This window comes from Suncus etruscus, chromosome 12, assembly GCF_024139225.1.
Source record: "Suncus etruscus isolate mSunEtr1 chromosome 12, mSunEtr1.pri.cur, whole genome shotgun sequence".
In the NCBI taxonomy this organism is placed as follows: Eukaryota; Metazoa; Chordata; class Mammalia; order Eulipotyphla; family Soricidae; genus Suncus; species Suncus etruscus.
In genome coordinates this window covers 63,788,114-63,799,602 of record NC_064859.1, presented here as the reverse complement: position 1 = coordinate 63,799,602, position 11,489 = coordinate 63,788,114, and the positions used below count along the sequence as shown (strand labels likewise).

At 39.7% G+C, this 11,489-nt stretch overlaps 1 non-coding gene across 1 annotated transcript; it reads left to right on the top strand.

The window, feature by feature from the left end:
* The first annotated feature begins 262 nt into the window (after positions 1-262).
* LOC126025275 (U6 spliceosomal RNA) lies at positions 263-366 on the top strand. Its single transcript, XR_007501307.1, has one exon. It is a non-coding gene; the product is annotated as a U6 spliceosomal RNA (small nuclear RNA).
* The last annotated feature ends 11,123 nt before the right edge of the window (positions 367-11,489 follow it).

Sequence of the window (11,489 nt, the reverse complement as noted above, 5' to 3'; positions counted from 1 at the left end):
TTTCCTCAAAGAAGAAATACAGATGGCCAAAAGGCACATAAAATTTTTTCCATATCACTAATCATTAGGATGATGCAAATCAAAACAACAATGAGGGATCATCTCATACTACAGAAAATGGCGCAAATCACAAAGAACAAGAACAAGCAGTACAGGAGGGGGTGTGGGGAAAAAGGAACTCTCATTCACTGCTGGTAGGAATGTCATCTAGTTCAACCTTTTTGGAAACAATATGGATATTACTTGAAAAGCTAGAAATTAAGTGCTCGCTTCAGCACCACATATACTAAAATAGGAATGACACAGAGAAGATTACATGGTCCCTGCACAAGGATGACACAAATTCTGGAAGCATTCCATATTTAAAAAAAAGAAAAGAAAAGAAAACTGGAAATTGAGCTTTCTTGTGATCCAGCAATACCACTCCTAGGGATATACCCTAGGACCTCGATGGCGAATCTATGGCATGCGTGCCAGCTGTGGCACGCGAAGGCCTTGCAGCTGGCACATGGGAAGGCCCACAATTAAACGATATACTGCGTGGGGGAGGCAAATGTGCCAGTGTCTGCTTTGCAGTTCACCTGGCAACAGGGCTGGACTGGCCATTGGGAGGACCAGGCATTGTGCGGCAGTTTGGGCACTTGGGCTCAAAAAGGTTAGCCAGCACTGCCCTAGGAATACAAGAATATAATACAAAAATGCCATCTGTCTCCCTATGTTCATTGCAGCACTATTTACAATAGCCAGACTCTGAAAAACACCCAACTGCCCAACAACAGATGGTTGGCTAAAGAAACAGTGATACATCTATACATTAGAATACTATGCAACTGTTAGGGAAAATGAAGTCAGGAAATTTGCCTATACATGAATGGACATGTCTTGCATTAAATAATTAAGGATGGGGCTGGATGGCAATGGATGGAGGTGGATTTCTCTGTCTGCCATCCCAGGCCACGTAGCTCAGCAACCCCCATGCAGCTCAGTAAAATGAGTGAGAGGGAGAGAGATAAGCACATCATAGAGATGAGGGCTGGGAGTACCAGTCTATGATACAGAACTTGCCACAAAGAGTGGTGAATACAATTAGAATAGTAACTGCACTGACAACTACCATGATGTGATAGTATGTGTGTGTGTGTGTGTGTGTGTGTGTGTGTGTGTGAGAGAGAGAGAGAGAGAGAGAGAGAGAGAGAGAGAGAGAGAGAGAGAGAGAGAGAGAGAGAGAGAGAGAGAGAGAGAGAGAGAAGCAGAATGGCTATCCCAGAGACAGGCAGGGTGTGTGTGATGGAATTGGGAGTCATTGGTAGTGGCAAAATTACATTGGTGAAGAGTAGTGTATATTTTATGACAGAAACCCAACTATGACCATTTCTGTAACCATAGTACTTAAAGAAATTATTTAAAACAATTAAAAATTAGAAAAGTTGGCCTTCTCCTGAGGTAAGTCTTTCTGGCCCAAAGACTGTGGAATTAGCTATGTATGTATGTAGCTATATGCTATGTCTCTGAAGTACGGCAGACATCTTGGGGTTCGGCGTGGGAACTTTGATCCTCTCTGGCATACTTCCCTGAGGGCTTGCCTTCTCCTGAGGTGAGTCCTCCCTCCCACAAAGAGTGGAGCCAGAGGAGCATTCCACCTAGCCAATGAATACCACCACAACACATAGAAAAATCCACAATATGGGGCTGGAGAGATAGCATGGAGGTAAGGCATTTGCCTTGCATGCAGAAGGTCGATGGTTCAAATCTCGGCATTCCATATGGTTCCCTGTGCCTGCCAGGAGCGATTTCTGAGCAGAGAGCCAGGAGTAACCCCTGAGCACTGCCGGGTGTGACCCAAAAACAAAAAACCAAAAAAAAGAAAAAAAAAAGGAAAAAAAAAAAAAGAAAAGAAAAGAAAAAAGAAAAAGAAAAATCCACAATACAAGTGTGACAATGGGGAAACAATGCAGGCCAACATCGGCATAGAGAATAAAGATGGCAACTCTGATGACCCGAAAACAGCCAACCACCTAGTTAGTCTCTCAGATATGGCATTTAGAGAAGAAATATGGAGGATATTAACAGAACTCAAAGAAAGCATAGATTGAGTTGAACAGAACACTAATAAGAATCAAGAGGAGGGAGCCGGAGAGATAGCACAGCGGTGTTTGCCTTGCAAGCAGCCAGGACCTAAGGTGGTTGGTTCGAATCCCGGTGTCCCATATGGTCCCCCGTGCCTGCCAGGAGCTATTTCTGAGCAGACAGCTGGGTGTGCCCCCCGCCAAAAGAAACCAAAAAACAAAAACAAACAAAAAAAAGAATCAAGAGGATATGAAGATAAAAATCAGAAAACTCCAAACTACAATAACGGATCAAACAATAGGCCTGAAAAACTCAGTAGATGAATTGAAAAACTCAATAGAAAGCCTCTTCAACAGGGTAATAGCAGCTGAGGATAGAATTAGTGGCCTGGAAAATGTGATGCATAACAACATCATACAGCAGAAAAGATTGGAAAAAAGCCTTAAAGCAAATGATCAGACAATGGAAAAATTACTCAAAGATGTGAACAGATGAAAATAGAAGTCTTTAATAAGCTCATCAGAAACAATTTAAGAATCATTGGAGTCTGAGAGACCCAAGGAGAAAATCTTCAGGAAGAATCAACAGTCAAGAACATCATTACAGAGAAACTACCAGAGCTAAATAATACATGTGACCATATCCTGCATGCTTGAAGAGTACCAACTAAAAGAGACCCCAGGAAAAACACCCCAAGACAAATCCTAATCACAATGATGAATCCCACAGATAGAGACAATACTAAAAGCAACAAAATCAAAAAGGGAAATTACATTCAAGGGAGAATCCTTGAGATTTACAGACCTGTGTCAAGAAACTCAAGACAGGAAGGCAGTGGTGGGACATAGTGACAAAATTCAATGAAATAAATGCTTCAGCTAGAATATTGCACCCAGCAAAACTCACTTTCAGCTTTGAAGAAAGTATACATGGCTTCAAGATAAACAACAGCTCAAAATTTACAGACTTAAAACTAGCCTTAAAAGAAAAACTAAAAAGGTCTACTTTAAGACATGACTGACCAACAGAAACATCAAACTTCTACACAGAGAGGGCACTAAATCTCATGACAATTATCTCTCTCAATATCAATGGACTAAATGCACCCATTAAGAGATATAGGGTGGCTAAATGGATCAAAACACTGAATCCAACCTTCTGCTGCCTACATGAAACACCTGAACAGTCAGAACAAAGATAGACTCAAAATCAAAGGCTGAAGGAAAATAATCCAAGCAAACAACATGCTTAAAAGAAGCTGGAGTGGCCATACTAATATAAGATAACACAAACTTTACACTCAAAAAATTTTAAGGGACAAAGATGGACATTTTTTACTAATTTTTTACTAATCAAGGGATATGCACAGCAGGAAGAAATCACTCTCCTAAACATATATGCACCCAATGAGGGACTAGCAAACAATTTAATACAATTGTTGACAAATTTGTAAAAGGATATCAATAACAACACAATAATTGTGGGAGACCTCAACACGGCCCTTTCAACACTTGATAGGTAAATCAGGTTGAAACCCAACAAAAATATACTAGACCTGAAAAGAGAAATGGAAGAAAGAGGCCTTGTAGATATATATAGGACGCTCCATCCCCAGAAACCTATATACACATTATACTCCAGTGCACATGGGTCATTCTCCAGGATAGGCCATATGCTGGCACATAAAACATAACTCCATAAAATCAAGAGAATAGAAATTTTTTAGGCTACCTTTGCTGACCACAAGGCTCTGAAATTAGATGTGAACTACAAAGGGACACAGAAGAAAAACTTTAACACCTGGAAATTAAACAGACTACTACTGAACAACAAGATGGTCTGAGATGAAATTAAAGAGGAAATAAAAACTTTCCTGGAAACAAATGACAATGATAACACAAACTATCAGAACCTATGGGACACAGCAAAAGTGGTACTGAGAGGAAAATTTATAGCTTTGCAAGCACATATCAGGAAGGAAGAAGGGGCATACCTAAATAGCGTAATGATGCAGCTTAAAGAATTAGAAAATGATCAACAAAAGGAACTAAAAATAGGGAGACAGAAGGAAATAACAAAGCTTAGAGCAGAAATCAATGAGTGGAAACTCAAAACACAATTTGAAATTTCAACAAAAGCAGAAGTTGGTTCTTTGAAAAAAGAAACAAGATTGATAGACCATTGGCAAAACTCACAAAGAGAGAGAGAGAGAGATAAAAACATGATAACCCATATCAGAAATGAAAAGGGGGAGATCACTACAGATACTGCAGAGATTCAATGAGTATTCAGAGACTACTTTGATAAACTCTGTGCCACTAAATATGAGAATCTGGAAGAAATGGATAAATTCTTGGACTCATACCTTCTACGGTTGAATAAGGAGGATGTAGCATATCTAAACATCCCCATCATTATTGAGGAAATTAAAACAGTAATTAAAAGTCTCCCAAAAACAAAAGCCCAGGCCAGATGGATTAACGAATGAATTCTTTCAAACCTTTTAAGAGGAACTATTGCCAATCCTGGCCAGGTTCTTTCATGAAATTAAAAAATATGAAACACTTCCAAATAGCTTTTATGAAGCCAACATCACCTTGATACCTAAACCAGACAGAGATGCTGCCAAATAAGAAAATTACAGACCAATATCCCTGATGAACACAGATGCAAAGATCCTCAACAAAATCCTGGCAAATAGGATTCAATGCCTCATTAAGAAGATCATCCGGGGCCGGAGAGATAGCATGGAGGTAAGGTGTTTGCCTTTCATGCAGGAGGTCATCAGTTCGAATCCTGGCGTCCCATATGGTCCCCCGTGCCTGCCAGGAGCAATTTCTGAGCATGGAGCCAGGAATAACCCCTGAGCACTGCTGGGTGTGACCCAAAAACCACACACACAAAAAAAAAAAAAAAAAAAAAAGAAGATCATCCACTACGATCAAGTAGGTTTCATTCCAGGAATGCAAGGATGATTTAACATCCGTAAATCTAGCAACATAATACACAACATCATCTCAACAACAGGAAAAATAAAAATCCCATGATCATATCAATAGATGCAGAGAAAGCATTTGATAAGGTCCAACACCCATTCTTGATCAAAACTCTCAGCAAGATGGGAATGGAAGGAACCTTTTTCAATATAGTTAAGGCCATCTACCAAAAGCCAATGGCTCTAAATTCTGGCATAAGACTGGCTGTCCTCTCTCACCACTCCTATTCAACATAGTACTGGAAGTACTTGCTATAGTGATTAGGTAAGAAAAAAATGTCAAGGGAATCCAGATAGGAAAGGAAAAAGACAAGTTCTTTCTGTTTGCAGATGACTTGATACTCTACTTAGAAAACCCTAAAGACTCTACCAAAAAGCTTCTAGAAACAATAGATTCATATAACAATATGGCAGGCTACAAACGTAACACACAAAAATAAATGGCCTTTTTATACATCAATAATGATAGAGAAGCAATGGACATTAAGAAAACAACCCCTATGAAACTACGCCTGCCCAGTGGGGCCTGACCGTGAGAAATTGTGAGTGCTGCCTGTGTGTGTCTATCTCCTGTCCTGTCGCCTGAACCTCTTGGAAGTGGACCGAAAAGAGGCTACAGCAGAGCACGGCCGCTCTGCTTTGCTACGAGGTCGTGTACTCTTTCTAAGGAAAGAACGCCATTAAAACAAGAAAAAAAAAATCACACTAAGAACTGTGCTGGATTACTGAAGCCCAGCATTTCTACCCAGACTGTCTTCTCTGCTGTATGCTTGGGCCTAAGATTTGATCCTGTGTGAGGCTTCATCCACAGAGGACACCCCTTCCTTGGAGGCAAGTCAACCCACCCATAAAGGGCGGAGCCAGAGGAGCGTGTCTTTGTATATCATTTAGCAGATGAATACCACCACAACACGTAGGAAAACCCACAATACAAGTGTGACAATGGGGAAACAACGAAGGCCAGCATCAGACATAGAGAATGAAGATGACAGTTCTGATAACCAGAAAACGACCAACCAACTAATCATTCTCTCAGATAAGGAGTTTAGACAAGCAATATGGAAGATGCACAAAGAACTCAAAGAAACCATGGATGGAGTTGAACAGAACACTAATAAGAACCAAGAAAATATGAACACAGAGATCACAAAACTCCAAACTGAAATAACAGATCAAATAACAGGCCTGAAAAACTCAGTAAACGAATTGAATGACAAAATGGATAAGCTCTACACAAGGTAACAGAAGCTGAGAATAGAATTGGTGTTGTTGAAAATGAGATAAATAACAACTCCATACAGCGAGAGAGATTGGAAAAAAAAACTTAAAGCAAATGAACAGACAATGGAAAAATTAGTCAAAGAATAGGAACAGATGAAAATAGAAGTTTATGATAAGCTCAACAGGAACAACTTAAAAATCATTGGAGTCCCAGAAACACAGGAAGAAAATTTCCAGGAAGAATCAATGGTCAAGAACATCATTAAAGAGAAACTTCCAGAGCTAAAGAATATATGCAATCAAATCCTGCATACCCGAAGAGTACCAACCAAAAGAGACCCCAGAAAAAATACCACAAGACACATTCTAGTCACAATGAGGAATCCCACAGATAGAGACAGAATTCTAAAAACAGCAAGATCAAAAAGGGAAATTACATTCAAGGGAGCATCCTTGAGATTTACAGCAGCCCTGTCACCAGAAACACTCAAGGCCAGAAAGCAGTGGTGGGACATAGTGACAAAACTCAATAAAATGAATGCTTCACCTAGAATACTTTACCCAGCAAAACTCACTTTCCGGTTTGTTGAAAGAATACATGGTTTCACAGACAAACAACAGCTCAGAAACTTTGCAGACTCAAAACTAGTCTTAAGAGAAAAATTGAAAGACCTAATTTAAGACAAGACTGACCAAAAGACACACCAAATTTCAATATAAAGATGGCATTAAATCCCAGGACAATTCTTTCTCTCAATGATAATGGACGAAATACACCAGTTAAGAGACACAGAGTGGCTAAATGAATCAAAAACTCAATCCAACCTTCTGCTGCCTACAAGAAACGCACCTGAATAGTCAGAACAAACATAGACTCAAAATAAAAGGCTGGAGGAAAATCATCCAAGCAAACAACACCCATAAAAAAAGCTGGAGTGGCCATACTAATATCAGATAATGCAAACTTTATACTCAGGAAGGTTGTAAGGGACAAATTATTTTATATTAATCAAGGGGTATGTAGAGCAGGAAGAAATCACTCTCCTAAACATATATGCACCGAATGAGGGTGGTAAGATTGGTGTTGAAATATTATATGATTAAAACTCAACTATCAGTAACTTTGTAAATCATGTTTCTTTAAGTAAATAAAACATTTAAAAAAGCAAAAAGGATTTTTCACACAGATATCTATAAAAATTTTATTCATAATTACCTAAAGTCTAAAGCAAATAAGATATTTTTTGTAGATAGATGTATCATATAGTACATGGTTCTGAAGTTAACCTGGGGATGGAATTGGTGCTGGAATATTCTATTACTGAAACTCAAATACAAGTAACTTTGTAAAAAAAAATAAAAGAACAATTTTTATAATTTAATCAAGTTTAGAAGTCATAATCAATTAGAGCAGCCCATAAACTCAGCAACATGAAGAGAAAGATTTGAAAACACATATAGCAAATGAAGACAAGGGATCATGGAGTCTGAAACTGAAAGGGGTATAGCTATAAACTAAGGAGCACTAATGATTGCAGGGTGCTAGAATTAGGCCACAAGTTTTAAAACCAGGACACTGGAGAGATGTGGGTTTGGAAGCAAACGTCAATGTAGGAAATAACACACACACACACACACACACACACACACACACACACACACTAAAGAGGGAGAAATAGGTTGAGGTATTCTAACACATAAATAAGCCTTATGCTCTTAAGAAGCAGGAAACTCAGTGGGAAGTCTGGAAACTCACGAGAGCATTTTCTGCAACCTAAAGTACTGGTATTTATTACTGAAACAGACCACACCTGGAGATGGGATTAGGTAGTCTAAACACTAATCCAAGGTACTACATTCAAAGATGTTTTCCAACCAATGAGTGAGTAACAAGGCATATACCGAGTGGGATGAGATCTGATTAATCCCACACTGGTATCACCAGAATCTAAGCAGACAAGTCTTCCCTTGAGCCTTTGGTAGGTACAAGCCATTGACAATACCTTGATTTTAATCTACATCTAGTTCCTGAATCATGAAAGAATAAGCCCAACTTTATTTTTTGATTGGTTTATTAATTTCCAAATAACATATTTTAGAACTATTCCATAATTTTATATTTTAATATTTGGATTTTGCAGGTTTTTGTTATCTTTATTTTAACATCTTGATTACGAATATGATTGTAGTTGGGTTTCAGTCATGTTAAGAACACCCCCCTTCACCAGTGTAACAATGTCCCAAGTCTCCCTCTTCCCACCACCCTGTACTCTACTTCCCTCATTCATTCACATTGTTATGATAGATCTCAGTGTAATTACTTCTCTAATTGCACTCATCACATTTTGTGGTGAGCTTTATATCATGAGCTGGACCTTCCAGAACCTTCTCTCTTTTGTCTCTGAGAATTATTGCAAAAATGACTTATTTTTCTTAAAAACCCATAGATGAGTGAGGCTATTCAGCATCTCTCTCTCTCTCCCTCTGACTTATTTCACTCAGCATAGTAGATTCCATGATCATACAGGTATAGAAAAATCTCATGACTTGATCTCTTTTGACAGCTGCAATATTCCATTGTGTATATGTACCATAGTTTCTTTAGCCATTCATCTGTTAAAAGGTATCTTGGTTGTTTCCAGATCTGGGTATTGTAAATAGTGCTGCAATGAATACAGGTGAGAGGAAGGGATTTTTGTATTGTATTTTTGTGTTCCTAGGGTATATCCTTAGGACTGGTATAGCTGGATAATATGGGAGCTCAATTTCCAGTTTTTGGAGGAATTTCCATATTGCTTTCCATAAAGGTTGGACTAGATGACATTCCCACCAGCAGTGAATAGGAGTTCCTTTCTCTCCACATCCCACCAGCACTGCTTGTTCTCATTCTTTGTGATTTGTGCCAATCTCTGTGGCATGCGATGGTACCTCATAGTTGTTATGATTTGCTAACACTCTCCAGCTAACACAATGTACAAAGGTAAAATCCAAATGGATTAAAGACCTTGATATCAGACTTGAAAACATAAGGTATATAGAACAACACATAGGTAAAACACTCCATGGCATTGAGATTTAAAGGCATCTTAAAGGAGGAAACAGCTCTCTCCAAACAAGTGGAAACAAAGATAAACAGATGGGAATATATTAAGCTGAGAAGCTTCTGCACCTCAAAGGACATAGTGCCCAGGATACAAGAGCCACCCACTGAGTGGGAGAAACTATTCACCCAAAACCCATTAGATAAGGGGCTAATATCCAAAATATATAAGGCACTGACAGAACTTTACAAGAAAAAACATCTAATCCCATCAAAATGGGGAGAAGAAATGAACAGACACTTTGTCAAAGAAGAAATGCAAATGGCCAAAAGGCACATGAAAAATGCTCCAACTCTATTTTTATGTGAGTAGTCACACACCTGGTGGTGATCAGGGGTTTATTTGGTTCTGTGCTTAGGGATCACTCCTAGTGGAGTTCGGGTTTCCAGGGTATAAGTGGTACCAGGGATTGAAACTTGCATACAAGGCAAATACCTCACTTGTTGTATTATCTCTCTGGACCTCTCTAGCCTTATTTTAAGTTACCCTGTTTGGGGGTCACTTTTTTTTTCTTTGTGGTTTTTGGATCACATCCAACCAGTGCTCGGAGTTACTCCTGGCTCTATGCTCAGAAATTGCTCCTGGCAGGCTCAGGGAATTATATGGGATGCTGGGATTTGAACCACAGACCTTCTGCATGCAAGGCAAACACCTTACCTCCATGCTATCTCTCCGGCCCTTGGGGGTCACTTTTTCATGTCAGTGGCAGGGAATAACTCATGAGTATGAGATTTAAGGGCAATTTTACTGGATCCTTTCTTTGACAAGTTTCTTCGGCAAATTCCCAGGTTCCTTGAAAGATTCCTCAGTACTTTTGGGTATTCCTTTGGGGGAACCTAGGAAGTATTATAGCTCATTGCTGACTTGGGGTGGGGGTGACATGTGAGCAGAGTAGAGCTTGCCCCACCAGGGTTCCTTTACCAGTCAATAAATGAATCAGTCCCTTTGTTGAACCCCATACTGCAACACAGGGGTTGCTTGGTCCAAGGGACTGGCAATGAGTTCTAGGCACTTGAAACATCTATTTAGAAATGCAAATGGCTGTAGATTATTTTTTTCTTTCTTCTTCTTCTTCTTTTTTTTTTTTTTTGGTTATAACCAGTGGTGCTTAGGGATGATTCCTGGCTCAGTGCTTGGCAACTGTTCCTATTGGTGCTCAAGGACCATGAGGCACCAGGGATCTGTAAATGGGGCTGATAAGGTCAATTCCAAGTTGTAGATGTCACTGGTGAGGTCAGATCTCAGGCGAGTAGAGCATTCACAAGGAAGCATCCATCAGCCACTTTGGGAGAGTAACTTAGTTTATTGTAGATGGAAAATAGATATTTATGTTAGGGGAAAGTAAAGGTGTGAACTCTCAGCCAATCAGGTAGGATGTGAGAGGATTAAAGCAGGGTGTGTGTGTGTGTGTGTGTGTGTGTGTGTGTGTTTTTCTGTGTTTAGGAAAGACAGGGTAAGGGGATTAGGGAAAGTAGGGTGTGTGCTCTGTATATTTAAACAGGTTGTTACTTAAGGTGATTAGCTACAGGGATCAGACTGCATCGAAGTACACACTCTGCCTGTTAAGCTCTCCCTAGCCCCTTAGTTCGAATTCTCTTGTGACAAGGGACAAGGGACAAAGGGAGAGTGATAGAAGGTCCTGAGTTTTTTTTTTTTTCGTTTTTGGGTCACACCTGGCAGCACTCAGGGGTTACTCCTGGCTCTGTGCTTAGAAATCGCTCCTTGCAGGCTCGGGGGACCATATGGGATGCAGGGATTCGAACCACTATCCTTCTGCATGCAAGGCAAACACTCTACCTTGCTATCTCTCTGGCCCCTGAAGGTCCTGAATTCTAATTGGTTTTTGTTGCAGTAAACTCATCTCAGGTTTCACTGTCTGAGAGGACCTGGGAAGTGGCTGCCTCTTCCAGCCCAGTGGAGCTTCCATTTCTTTACATTGCTTACAAACTGGTCAGTTCTGAAAGTTCAAACACAGACAGTACCAGTGACCACTGGCTGAAAAAGAGTTTCCAGCATCTTCTATTCAATAGAAACATTCATCAGATTTGTCATTGACAAATGATTGACAGATTTGTCAAATATTTATGACTAGAGAATATACATCT